Source organism: Etheostoma spectabile, chromosome 24 (assembly GCF_008692095.1).
Source record: "Etheostoma spectabile isolate EspeVRDwgs_2016 chromosome 24, UIUC_Espe_1.0, whole genome shotgun sequence".
In the NCBI taxonomy this organism is placed as follows: Eukaryota; Metazoa; Chordata; class Actinopteri; order Perciformes; family Percidae; genus Etheostoma; species Etheostoma spectabile.
In genome coordinates, this window is record NC_045756.1 from 13,379,012 (window position 1) to 13,393,792 (window position 14,781).

Genomic DNA, 14,781 nt, shown 5'->3' on the forward strand with positions numbered 1-14,781 from the left:
GATACTTTCAACAAACAAACAACCAAAATGACTGTCATAGGAGAAGACTTCTGTCAACCAACCAACAAAATGACTGTCAAAGAAACACGTTGCAGTTGGATATCTCCATGAAAGAAAGTGGACAACACATGTAAGTCAGATACTCTGTCTGTCTGTGCTCGCTGGTCTCATTCCTGATGTTTAAATGGCCCTCGTGGCTGCCTTTTTGTATTTGACTCCTTGCATTGTAGCTACTTGTTGATGTTTTGAAGGTTATGGATTTGAATAATGTGAAATTTCTCCAGTTTTGCATTTGTTTAGTCACCTGTCAATCACCTGTTGACTGTGTAGTTCATGATTGGGCCTGTGCAGAAGGCCTGCTAGCTGCTGGTGAGGATGTCTTGGGTTTTGGTTTGGTATTAAAGCTCGGCTGGATGACTAGTGAGCAAAGTAACTCTATAGGCCTGGTAGGGGATACTGCATGTGTACCATGCAAAAGATAAGAGCGAGTAAGTCATGTATTTGATACATGCATTGGTACTTTTTGTTTTGAACAAAAACTTTTTGATATTTGAATGTTTAGTCATTAGTTAATACTGATCTTTACCTGTATCAGAGTGTACATTTTGTAGTAGGCCTACCATATATCTTTGCATAAGAAATGTGTAAGTCACACTATGATGATCTATAATATGTACATTATTTTTGACGGACGAACATCAACCTGTTGTTTCAAAGTTCTTCTGCTGAAATGAGCGCATTGTGTCAGAGTTAATTTCACTGGCCCCAGTGTGGCCCCTGTTGTTTCGATGGCCCAGAACCAGCACCCAGTGGCATCACTCCAGGGATAAAACACAATACACAGAATGTATTTGAGTAATGTGTCTAAACACCCAGTATTTGCCTTTTTAAACCCTGCAGAATTGTGATATGTATGACTTGCAGTGTGTTTCTAGTCAGTATTTCTTTATTTAGTGTAGTTTTTTTTTTGCAGAACTTACCAAATGCTATGTGTTGTCATATTGGTGAAGATGCTTTTTACATTTGCTTGGGTTTTTGTTGAGCTCTCTCTGTCGTACTGATGAGCGAGTCGGTCAGTTCTTGTGTGAAAATGATCTAGAAGTCAGGCTAAGGAGGTGATATGGAGAATGTAGTGAGGAATGAGCAGCTGAGGAGAAGAGGGAACTTTTGGTTGCATACTTAAAATGTCTTAACTGTTTTGCAAGACCAGAATAGGAAAGAACAACAAGGTCCAATACGGCTGTAGGAAAGGGACGAGTTAACAGTGAGGCTTCTGTCTGTCTGTGAAGAAAACATAAACAGGGATGTTAAAACTCTCAACCATTGAGATTCACTTGCTAGCATATGCTTATGCTTTATGGCTTTACAGTGACATTTAGGTACAGTATTAGATATGACTTACAGTACCCTTTTATATTCACATCTGACATTTCAGCAAGGTACAGCAAGCACTTATTTTTTCCCCACTATGGCCACGCCAAGACCCGCCCTTCAATCGCTACTATTGGCCAGGCGTCTATGCAAGGTGACGTAACAAAACATAAACAGATTTCCCTAACCATTAGTTATTTGTAGTTATGTTAAGTTAGTTATGAATTTGTTTTATTGTCACAACAGAACAGAGGAACATCAAAGTATATTCGTTATGATGAATAAAATGTATGAAAATAGAAACTTAAGATATGAAACTTAAAGTCCTTTGAACAAAAATCAGTGTTGCCAACAGGGACGTTGTAGAACGCCAACACTGGTTGACTGTCCGTTTTAATTTTGGTTTTTAAATATTCATTTAACATAATCTTTTATTTGTCATTATAAATGAATCTGATGACTTAATATTTAAAAAAAAAAATCTGCCATTATAAATGCAATACAATAGTTCAAGAAATGTGTAATATTGGCTGATACGCCAATATATCGGTCGGGGTCTAGTCTGCAACTGAATTTTACATCCAGTCGCGACATGTGCAACCAGTAAATTAGCCCCACTTATTTTTCCGACCTGCGGCTAGTGTGCTAGTGCCAGAGTGTACAGCGTCACCGTCGGATGATGATTCAGAGTCAGAGGTTTGTGTGGCAAAAAAGGCCTGAACGCACCATTTTCAAGAAGACTGGATGCGAAATTTCAGCTCGTTGAGGCACTGTAAGGAGATGAACTCCATGACCTGCGAATGTTTTCTGACAGTGCAGGCATTTCGCAGTTTAAACACAATACACCAGTTCCCGGTTGCAAAAGTGAGACCCACAAGTGACTCGTGGGTCTCATTTTCAGCTTCGAAATTTACCACACGCTGCTGTACTGCTCCTTCACTTGGATGAGAGATGTAGAAATGTGACAGCAGAGAGCGGAGACCACTTCTATGAAAAAATACTCATAGGATGCTAAATATCTAACTATTTACCACACAAAAACAAATAGTGCTTGTGTGAGTGTTGTGAGCTCCTCTCTCTCTGGCTCCCCCATTACTCAGTATTTCCCACACTGGGTGTTAAGCCTAGACACTCCCCGTTCCATGGAAGTTTAAACACCTTAGATCTGATTATTTCACTGTAAACAAGAAACACAGAGAGAGGAGAGAGGGAGAGCCTGTATGAGGCAATAATATCGTACACTGACCATAATGATACTTTGGTTACATTTCTGAATGTGCATTTGTTAAGCACCATTCAATTTAAATGTGAGTGTGAACTAAAATAAAACACACATTGTAGTTTCTGTATTTATTACCAAAGCATTTATCAGTAAAACAGTTTCCAAAGGGGAAATGTGAAAAATTGCATTACAGGTTGATATAGGTTGTGCGCCCCTAAATTTTCTGCCTGTGCCCCTAAATGTTTTAGTTAGGGCTACAATGCTCCTGGTAAAAACGATAGTCTGGAGCCCTGAGTGGGTCTTGGCGTGGCAATAGTGGGATTCGTAATTTTGCGTACAGGAAGGCCACCAATGCAGGCCAATATTTTAAATGACAGTGATTACCATTGTTTCAGCCAGCTGCAGCATGTTGGAGGTGAAACACCTATTGTACACATTTACAGTCTCTATGCCTCTATGAAGGCTTTTATTTAATTTTATTTTATCTCCACACATACATTTGTGATGTTTCACAATGCATTAGTGACAGTTTTAATGGCTTCCATGTTAGGTGTCTGTTATCAATGCAATCAATATCATCACATGGCTAAATTGCCTACAGGTTTTGGCAGGGCACCAGTGAAAAGCATTATTCCCATAACAACAGAGGAGAAAGGAGTCTTTGTGGAGTTGTCCTTACTAAATTGACAAGGCCTTTTACAGCCTTTGATACAGGGCTGGCTGCCTTACACAATGGAAGGCCTATAAATTTGCAGATGTCGACTGGAAAGCTCAAATGTCAACGCTTTTCACAACAGCACCAGGGCCCTGCAAGAGGAATAATTGATTGATTCACCTTTTGTCTCGAGCCAAATATTCATCCAGGAGGACAAAAACATGAGGCAAAGCAAAAGATGAAAGAGCATCTTCTACAGTCAACGTTTGGGGCTATTCATCTTTTTTCTAAGAATAATAGTTTTTTTTTCCTTTTCCTGATGTTCCGATGTTTCAAAACCAAGTGACTCTTTGCTTCATTTATCATTTGTGATAGCTCAAAAGATAAACTTCTGCTTCTGGGAAATGCACCTGAGTAGGGCGTAAAATATTTGACCTAAACGAAAGTACAAAGCAAAGTTTGAGTTGCGTCTAGTCTGGCAACAGAGGAGTAACTGTCCCCGTCATCCACAGAGGAATTTCGGCACATATATTTAAACACAATGATTTAATCACATCTAAAAAATGTAAAAGTGGTAACCTCAAGATCAGATCCTTGATCTGAGAGTCATTAATTCTGCCAGCATCTCTACACACTCCTAGACAAAACTGTAATTGTGAAAAAGAGACACATACACACACACACACACACACAACACACACACACACACACCACACACACACACACACACACACACACACACACACACACACTATTGACAGCCCCATTGTAGATGAAATGACAGTGAGTCACTGGAGTTGTATTGTTTTTGGCAGTGAACCCAACAGGTGTCTGTTTTGTGAAGGGTACTCCACAGCACACATAAACTCCTCTGGAGCTGTACAGTACCTTTTTGTCTCTTCACTGAGTTCAATAGCTAGTGATAATTTAGATTTGACTTGTATTGTTACATTGTGGCTCCCTCTTCTTGTCTCTCTCTTCCCCTTCAAAGCCTAGCCATGAATTTTCAGCCTCTGCAATTTTCCTCTCCAATTGCAGAAAAGAGCAAAATAAAGAGATGACAAAGACAACACAGGACTCCTCTCCTCCCTGGCCCCTGTTATTGTACAAAACAGCCAAGCAATAGCTGTTTTTGTCATTGGTTTACTCCTAAAAGCCCATTTGACGTCTGCACTGAAAAGAAAGCAATAAAGAAACCTTTTCAGTGGCGTTGAATGAGCGAGAGAAGAAGGAATGAATCCCTTTGGGATGTTGCGCCCATAGAGGCCTTTTCATTGTCTTTGCTCTGGTAATCAAATGGAGCTGAAATGAAAATGGAGTTTTCTATGAAAATAGGGGCCTTTGTTGGCTTTGGAAGGCTAGTAATTCATAAACAATAAGCCGGATCCTTTTGTTTGGGTTATAATATATTCCTGCTGCTCTGAAAGAGGTCTCTCTAGACACACACACACACACACACACACACACACACACACACATTGAAGCCAGGGTAAAAGCCAAGGCGAGGCAGCAGGGGAAGAGAGAATATAAAAGGAGGCAGAGACGCAGGCTTTCCATTTATACTCGTGCCTGAGAGATGGCAGGATGCTCGACTCCTCAACTCTCCATCCTTCACCTTTCCTTTTCTGTCCTCTTCATCAACCTCTTACTCTCTGTTATGACATCCTCTCACATCTCTTAGTCTTTTTTCCTGCAAAAGTCAAACTTCAGTAGTGTTGTCTTCGCCAGCCAACAGGTGTGTGTGGATTACTTTTCCCTTTTTCCAAGGAAAGGAAGGAGTTCTCCTTCATTCAGAAGATTATGGATTACATACGTTTTTTCTCATGCCATCTCTGGTTTTGGAATTTGCTTCTAAATATTGGAGGATGAGAAGAAAATGAAGACCCAGAGGAAGACAAGTGATGCAGGTCGTGAGAAAACTTGCAACATCAGCAGCATGATGGGCTGACACCAAAGTCCCTCTGAGACATAGGACATCATACTGGTCTAACTTCCGTGAAGCAGCACGTATGTGGAGAATCATTTTTCTGCACAGTTTAACCCAGAGAGAGGACAACAACATGGATGTTTTGCACACAATGCAATGACAGCTGATATTACTGGATTTTATGGGCGTTTGTGTCACAGATTGGGACAATTTACAGTACACGTGTGTACTACATTAAAAAAGGAATATAACTTAATATTAGGGCTGAACAATTTTGAAAGATAATCTAATTGCAATTTTTTTTCCCCACCAATACTGCAATTGAATCTGTGATTATTTTTTAAACTTTGTCTTCTGTATTATTCAACAAACACAAGCTATAAATCATTGGATAGAATGAAGGACACAATATTAGAAAGATTAATCAAACTGTTCTTTACTGGAGGCCAGGCCTGTATGTGATGACGAAATTAGGTGACGCATGAATTTATATGAATGATATCTTTTAACTACTTCATTCACAGTAGTATATTGACCACTAACCAATCCTGGTGTAAAATATTTATATGGAAGACAGAAACAAATCACACAAACTAATGTGCAGATTGCAGGAATATAAAAACAAACATGTGGCCTTACCACACATAGTAGTATTTAGATTATTATTTACTGTAATAAACATATTTAAACATTTGGATTGCACTTTTTAAACACAGTTAAGTAAAAATATAGTATATATACAGTATAGATTACTGATCTCCAGTCAGTAACAAAACAAAAATGCAGAAAATAAAAGGAGAGAAATATCTGCCTGTACCAGCCATAGTGATCTGATCACACAGGAAGCAGTTTGTCACCATGAGCAACTTTTAGCTGGTTTTGATGACGAGCGACCTTAAGTCACTCTATTCCCTCCTGTGCTAAACAGATGCTCTGTGTGGCTTGGTGGCATCATGTCTTTGGCGATAAACTCCGTTACTGCTTGAGTAATTTCCTTGTTTCGTTTTAAAGTATGTTCATATGGAGTAAATGTTACGCTTTCAAACTTCCTATGGAGTGATCCCGGTCGGGTGGTGTTTTTCTTACTGGACCGACTGGTGTTTGCCCTTTCAGCCATGCAGCTGTCGTAGATGGCATTGTGGTGTTTTTGCTGATGCAGGTCCGTAGTGTTACCCCATGAGGTAGCAATGTTTAGTAAGACAGGTTTTGCACACTACCTGAAGCTGTGCATCATCTTCTTTTTTCAAACCTAAATAGTCCCACACAAGTGACATAGTGTTTCTAATTGGGACTAAAGTTTCTGTCGAGCCTGAGGCCACTGGACAACAGGTCAGCGTGCCAAGTTGATGCTCTTGCGAGTCACGTGACCAAATCGCAGCCTTTTACCATATTGCGATATTATTGCAAATGCAGTTAATCATTCAGCCCTACTTAATATTTACACCTAAATGATGATGATGTGCTGATGGGAGGATCACCAAACAACAACATCTCCTCCTGCTGACTGGAAATAAACCTGGTGAATGTGTAGACACAACCTCCGTCACAAGACGCTGAAACACCTGCACTGTCATACTTTGCACCCTCTGGAACAAATGAACTTTGCCTGATTAGAACTGTGCACATTAACATGCAAAGATATATGGATTTTTACATAAAGATGGATTTGGAATGAGCCAACATGATGTAAGTGCAGCTTTGCTTATTTCATACTGTATACTTTATACAGGATTATATTTAAGCATTTTACCATTTCAGTTTCAGTCTTATGTACCCAGAGAAAGCGAAAGAGAGACTTTTTTTTTTTTCTTCTTCAGTTGTTCTCTATGGAAAGTGAAATGTATTTTAGTTGAGATGATCACAAATATGTTCGTTGCCAAATGTAAATTCCAATGCGACCAAGGACATTTTTATTTTAACCATTGCAAAAATAAGCGGTATTGTTCATTGTGGTTCATCCTTTCTGTCCCATGATGAACTCTAACAATACCGCTTGTTTTGTTTTAGCAGATCTATGTGCAGCTATTTGCTTCCTCACGCTGCCACTCTTCAGGTGTGTCACAGATAATGCTATAGGGGTATCTTTGAATAAGTGTACAGGGGCAGTTTGACCTATTAACCCTATTAATACAGAACTGATGGCAAAGACAGTTCTTCTGCTGCCTCCACCCCTCTCATAATCAAACTTTGTACAGAAAACACAAAGCTAAATATATTTATAACTTTTTAGTAGTTTACTTTATTTATAACAGGAGCTCCTGCAGTATTATAGCCAACAGAAGAAGCTTAGTCCACACAGACAGAATAATAAACCAGACGGGCCTTTTCCAGGGGTTGATGATGAGACACTTTCTAATTGAACTTTAAGTCAGTAAACAAGCAATAAAAAGCAATGGGAGGATAACTTGAACTAGTTTATCTTTCAATTTTCCTGCAAGCTTACATTATTACCCACATGCCTTTTTCTAAGTCAAGTAAAGTCACAGCCTGTTGAATGGGAAAGATACAGAGGGAGAGACCACTACAAAATATTTACAAAAACTGTCAAGTTTTAAGTTAATAATTCCAAAAATAAACCGCAAAGGGACAATTTAAATTTAAGGGTAGAAATATAAAACTAAACCAAGGGTGAAAAGTGCTCTAATAGCACTGAAATTACAGCAGCATGGGTAATGATGACACAAACTTTGAACGTGATTAGAGTATTTCTAATGTTCCTGGGCTGTTTTCACTGTAACTGTCCTATAGCCCTAACAAACGTACACTCCATGTCCTTGTCCAATAATTAATTTGTCATTCATGCTCCGCTTTACATGGCATTGGCATCCACAATGGGCTAGTTATTGTTACAAGTGCAGCTGTACTCAGTTATATCAGTTGCTCTCAGTTGGTGGAGCAGGTCATCGTTTTCACCTTATTCTGTGAAGACTTGACAGAATCAATGGCCATAGCTATAGTGATAATGTATCAAAGTGCTACTACTTGTAATTGATGTTAGAAAAGGATGCGTTTATGTGATAGTTGCCTGGCAAATCAACAAAACGTTCCGTTGCTGTCAGTTTCCCTTTTTGAATCTTTCTACTAGAAGACCATAATGATCAGAGGCTAAGTGGGGTGAACGGACAAACTTTCTCTGTTTTGCTGTTGCATTGTTTGCTACCTGTGGCAGTCTGGTATCCTGCAGAACACTTACAGTTATGTAAGTGTAAAGTTACTAACGGTGATGTTTTTTGCATCATGATCGGTAATGCCGGTTACCGCGTTACCGTTACTTAGTAATGCGGTACTCTAATCTGACAAAGTGCTATTTAGCTAAAAAACACTACTTCAAATTTGAAGAAACATTTGGAGTTGCAGCACTGCAGTCAAACGTAAAGAGCAAGTCTCAGGTGGAGCAAAGCAGAGAGCGGGTCTAGTTTTGGTGTTATAGAATTGTTATGGATGGTGATTCCACTTAATGGCTGGTTCTGCTTGTGGCGGAAATGCTCTAGACGTTACCTTCTGGTTAAAAAACGGTATGATGTTCAACAAAGGGCCACTTACTGTAATTGTTGCATCTTTACAACCCTTTGCCATTCCTTATGCTAGGCTCATTGGAGTACACAATAGTTTTTTTTTCTTAAATGGCTATAGAGCTGTACGTCTGGCTGAAATTCAGAGAAGAGAAAGAGAAGTGTGTGTGTGTGTGTGTGTGTGTGTGTGTGTGTGTGTGTGTGTGTGTGTGTGTGTGTGTGTGTGTGTGTGTGTGTGTGTGTGTGTGTGTGTGTGTATAGCGCTCTCTCTCTCTCTCTCTCTCTCTCTCTCTCTCCTCTCTCTCTCTCTCTCCTCTCTCTCTCTCCTCTCTCTCTCTCTCTCTCCTCTCTCTCTGTGTGTGGTGAGACTCCTGGCATAGCCTACCAAAGATGGCAGCAAAAGAGCCGCGTGAGTAGAAAACGCTTATTGAGTGTTGGAAGAATAAAAAAAGAAAGATGAAATTGTTTTCAAAGACAAGCGTGAGAGCTGCAGTGTGGGAGCACTTCGGATTCAAACCGAATCACCGTGGTGAACCGCTTAACCTGAGCGAGCCGGTATGTCGCATTTGTTGTAAAACTAAACATGGCAAGCCAACAACCATGCACCTAAAACAAAATCATCTGCTGCAGTTTTTTGAGATGGGGAAAAAACTACGACAGATGGGCCGTCTCTGTCTACATGACAGTACACAATCACTGAGGCGTTCAGTCGACAAAGTACAAACAGGGTAGTGCAAAATGGTGTGCACTCAATACAGGGTAGTTGTAAGAGATGCTGCCCGTTAGTATCGTTGCACGCACGCTCTCTTTCTCTCTCTCTCTCTCTCTCTCTCTCTCTCTCTCCTCCTCTCCTCTCTCTCCTCTCCTCTCTCTCTCCTCTCTCCTCTCTCTCTCTCTCTCTCCTCCTCTCTCTCTCTAACACTTCCTTGGTGCAAACCCTGCTGTGTACATAGACTGCAATTCACTTTCGCTTCATTTGAACAAAGCTTGATGCTGGAGAATGTAAGAATACAGACATTATTATACAGGCAAAACACAATTTTTCTTTTTTTTTTTTTACTCGCCGAGCTCCACCCTTTCAGTCTCCACTGGATCTTCTAAGAACTGTGATGCCGTTATCAATCGAGTATTGATTGGTCAGTAGGCGGTGCTTTCACACGGGTTGATCTCTAATCTCCAACAGAACCTGCTCCCGACCAGGTTAGGTGTTCTGCATAAGTTACCACGGCGATTGAACCTGTTAACAAGTGATCCACGGTCGTGATACAGAAAACCCTGGGTTGAACCTGAAGTTACCTCGTTAATGCCAAGTCTTGTTTTGTAGTACAGGCGTCTGATGGCTTCCGCCTCATGTTTTCTTCTGCAACCATCTTTATTTCTCCAGGATAATACTCTCTTATGTATAATGATGCATGGTAGTTCTTTTCTGCAATCATATACATCAAACAACCAACTTTGATCCTCAGGGGCACAGTTTTGAGCCTTTTGAGTGAAGCATGGACATCATCTGTTGCTGGTGGGAGACAGAAATTGCAAGACACTGTCTCGTGGAAGCTTTAGATGTAGTTTGCTGATACATATGGACTTACTTTAAAATTTAAAGTCAGTGGTAATAGTAAATACAATCCTAGATGAAAATGAATGGCTAGAACAAACTGATGTGACTCACATTATTGATGTGCTTGTGAAGATGAAGAGGAAATGCTGCAGTCCCGATTTAACCACTGGATGGCAGCACAGTCTAACAAACTCAGCAATATTGGTGCTACCATGCAAGTCACAATTGACTTTCTTCTTCACTTCTCTTAGCGGTTTACAGGTTATTCCACAGATTATCTTTTTTTATTTAAGCCGATGCGTTTAAATTAAATTCACAAGTATGATTTAGTTATCTTGTGATGACAACACAGTTCCTTGCCTACTTCAGTAACTCGTGCCTTTGACTCCAGTGCAGAATTAAGTCACCTTTTGTGGCTGACGCACTAATTTAACAAAATAACTACCCATGAAAACCTTAAATGACAGTTGAGCAAAACCATCATCAGCACAGGCACAAACAGCACAGCACAGACACAAACTATAAATAAATGTTTCTCATCCGTAAGGGGTCTGACCCCCACAGTTGATCTTACAATTGTAATTTAGAAGAACTTCATCATAGTACTGCACGTTTCATCCGATCCATATAACTTTCCTTGAGAAAGTGATGGACGTAAAGTACACAAAGGGCAGGGTAACTCTCTGGAGTCATCGTTTCTGTAGTGCAGACACCTTCCACTGGAGGGAGCTTGATATCCACCTTAAAACTTAAAAATTGAGAGAAGCCACTGAAGCCTTGACAACCATAGTCCCCTGTGGAATTAAACTCCTGACTCCAGACACTAACTGACCTTTTTTACCCAGAAATCAAAGCCTACTGATTTGTCTCATGCGATTGTCTGTCCCACTTTACTATATCAGTTGTTGTTTGTCTAACAGACAAATAACAGAAAGTACAATGTGGGAAACAGCTGGAAGACAAAAATGTCACATCTGGAGGATGTAATATATTATTCATTATTATTATTATTATTATTATTATTATTATTATTATTATTATTATTATACTACTTATACTACTATCACTTGCTGTAGTTTAAGAATTAAATTAACCGTAGTTTGATATTTAATTTGAAATGTTTAAAGACATTTAAAATCCCCTTTCATGTGGCTATGAAAGATCACATTTGGTTTAAAAGTATGTTTTATGAAGACAATTTACATTCAGAGAGACAATAAATTTTCAGCTGCTTTAATTTCTTGGTTAAATATGTGTGGAAAATAAAGAAGAGGATATATGTTTTTTTAAAATAAGATGCATGGAATAAAACACCCACACCAAATTCACAATACGATCTGATTAATATTTGACATATTATAACATCTTGACATAAAGATATGATAACCTGATATTTCAAAATGCCCACAAACATTTCACCAGTTAACAAGACCTACAAACACCATACATCACTGCTCTTGCCTCAAAGTGCATCAACCTTGAAAATGATATTAATTAAGAAATGTTCACACCATAGTGGTGGTAATTTTCTTTTTTTAATTCCACAGTTTGCAGTAACTAAACTGCTGTAAGATATAAATCGTGGTTTCTGGATGCACACTGGAAACGCAGAAATACCCTGCACACTGTATGGGGCTGCATGGGTGTTTTTTCCAGAAGCGGAGAGAACAAAATATGAATAGGCAGATATTACTTCCTCACACTACGCAGGCATTATGCCATTTCTTCAGCGGTTATTTAGAGTAACTGTCCCATAATGGCCAAACAAGCTTGAGTGGAATAAAGACTGCCATTATGTGAGCTCAGAGTCTCGACCTGTTGATGCACCATTAGCTTCACTTTTCAAATGTGACTAGATTGTTCCATTGTGTTTTTCACTCCTTATAGAGACTAGGGTTAACTGGGTAAAGGGAAAAAAAAGATGCTAGATTGGGCTGTTGCCCAAGATGCTGCAGGGAAAGTCTGAGCTGTGACACCTCTTATGTGGAGGTAAACTCATCAGTACTTTTGCATTAGCAACCTTTTTGCAGTTAGAACTCATTAGATTAGCTATCAAGAAAATCTTTTGACTGCAAATTGCAGATCTGCACTATAGAAATGTTCACTTACCTTCCTGTTATGAATTCATTTCATACATTTTTAATTTCTTCATTCTCCGTTTAGTTATAACATATCAGAAACAAAAAACATCAACACTAGAAGGCAAGTTAAAGCAAATTTTATTCAAATTCAATTGAAAGATGATGAAAGTTTTGGTAGAATAAAGCTAAATGGTATGTTAATCCAATAAACTATTACCCCACACCTGAAAGCCTCCAATGGCCAACGGCAAAACATGAAAAAATACATAATAAGGACATATAATGTATTAAAAACTGTTGCATCTTTCTGTCCAAATATAAGGTATGGAATTTTTTTGTTGCAGTCAAGCCAGCCAACAAAAGTTTGTACTTTTGCATTCAACTGAATCACCGCCAGGTAATAGTAAAATTGGTTGTACAGGAATAAATCAGGTTTTAGCCTGCTTCGTATACACTGAATATAAAAAGATTCGGCACTCTTCAGTTTATGTTCCTACAGGTTCAAGTTTATTGTTATCACTCCGCATTCCTTCCTTGGTTTATACTTACTGCTGACTTTAAGACTCAACATGGCTGATACATCACTGATTTGTTGACCCTTAATGTGCCTGGGGTCTTGGCTGGTGACTAACGGTGTATTTGCAGATTAAGTCCCTATACTAGGGATGTAACCATGCATCATGTTAACAATCAATTTAAATGTGTAAAGTAGTGCTATCAAACAATTAAAATATTTAATCGCAATTAATCACATTAATGTCATATTTAATTTGCAATTAATCTTAATACATCACACATTTTTATCCATTCTAAATGTCTCTTGATTTCTTTTTGTACCATTATTTTTTCTCATTGTAATGCTCTTGGAAAAGTGGATCGGCTTGCTTTGTGCAAAGTTTTTTTTTTATTGAAAACAACATTGGCATATACCCTACTCTAGTGTTGTATTTCACACGTAACATTCTCACTTGGAGCAGTCATTCACACTTGGAGCAAATAATCACTCACACAATGTAACACTGTCCATCAATAAAAGGGTGGAGAAAATACTTTGACCGGTGTGGGGGGGGGGGAGAATTCGCATCAGCTGTGTGCTTGGCCATCAAGTGGTATTTCAGACTGGACGTGGTGCGATGATCGCTCAGTTCACAACGACAAAACACACAGATCACTTTGGTCTTGTCAATGGAACCCAGCCACAGCTCACACCATTTAGCTGTCAGTGTTTTTACCACGTCTAAGCCAGCTAACATTACTTGCTAACAGCAGGCTAAAGTTACCTGTGCTAGTGTCACGCCCCGGGCTGTTTAAAAATTGCACTGCGATTCATTTTTTTTTATCTCAATAGGTTGTAATCTTTACACTAGTTAGATGTATGATTTCCCTGGAAAGGATTCCAACACAGGGACGTACAGTAGCAGTCTGCAGCTAAAGACACAGAGCCGGGGCGTGTTGCGTTTGAGTATGGCTCCGTTACTGTAAAATACTCTTCTGCCATTTAGTGTTTCTTCTTTTTGTTGTTTAACAGCAAATGTCTGGAAATAAAAGTTGTTGTAAGTTATTATTACATTTTAATGGTGCTGTCAGTTGAATGCGTTATTAACGGCGTTTACGCAAACCCGTTTTGACAAAATGGACGCCAATAAGATTCTGAATGGAAAGTTTACTTTTTATAAGTTTCCAAATGTTCCATTGACAAGACCAAAGTGATCTGTGTGTTTGTCCTTGTGAACTGCAGCACGTCCAGCCTGAAATACCACTTGATGGTCAAGCACACAGCTGATGCCAATTAAAAGTACTATTTTTAGTTGCACTTTTGATGCGTCATTTCATTCTGTTGAAAAGAATTGTGAGAAAAACGTAGTCTGAACTTGTATGAAATTGTAAATTGAGTGTATTGTTACATACCTACTCTATACTATCATTTCTTGGACATTCTTCTCATCTCATCTTGCTTTAAAAAGAAAGTTTTGGTGAACTAAAATACGTCTTTACTAATTTTACCCCTCCACTCTTGCCATTTTATATTTTCATCAACTTTCTTTGCCTTTAGCGTTTGCTTTTTCAGTTTTGTTTTTATTTTCTTGTAAAACATTGTTACTTAGTTGAGAAAAGTGCTTTCTGATTCTTTTATTATAGTTGCTTCTTGATACAGAAAATAGAAATTGATTCCTGATCCCAATGATGTCCCTACATGCAGAAGGTCATAACTCTTTGCATCTTAAATTACTTTTGGGATTTGTAGAGAAAAAAAAAAAGCGAGATTTTTCATTAGGTCTAAGAACGTCCATTTTATCTTACGATTTTTAAACACAGGCCAGCATCGCCCTCTAAGCCCAAGTTGATATTTACTGAATGAGGTAAGAGCAATAGTAACAAAGACAAAACAAATAGCTTTACTGTAGAATTCAACAAAGCAGTGAAATCTACCGCCAGCACGACTACACTGGAATTG

The 14,781-nt window shown here is 38.9% G+C and overlaps 1 protein-coding gene across 1 annotated transcript in view; it reads left to right on the forward strand.

The window, feature by feature from the left end:
* arhgef7b (Rho guanine nucleotide exchange factor (GEF) 7b) overlaps positions 1-14,015 on the forward strand; it is a 35,719-nt gene extending 21,704 nt beyond the window's left edge. The window contains exons 23-24 of the transcript XR_004327875.1: positions 11,148-11,152; positions 14,004-14,015. The gene's annotated coding sequence lies outside the window, so the exon portion shown is untranslated. The remainder of the gene's footprint in view (positions 1-11,147; positions 11,153-14,003) is intronic.
* Positions 14,016-14,781: the final 766 nt, after the last annotated feature.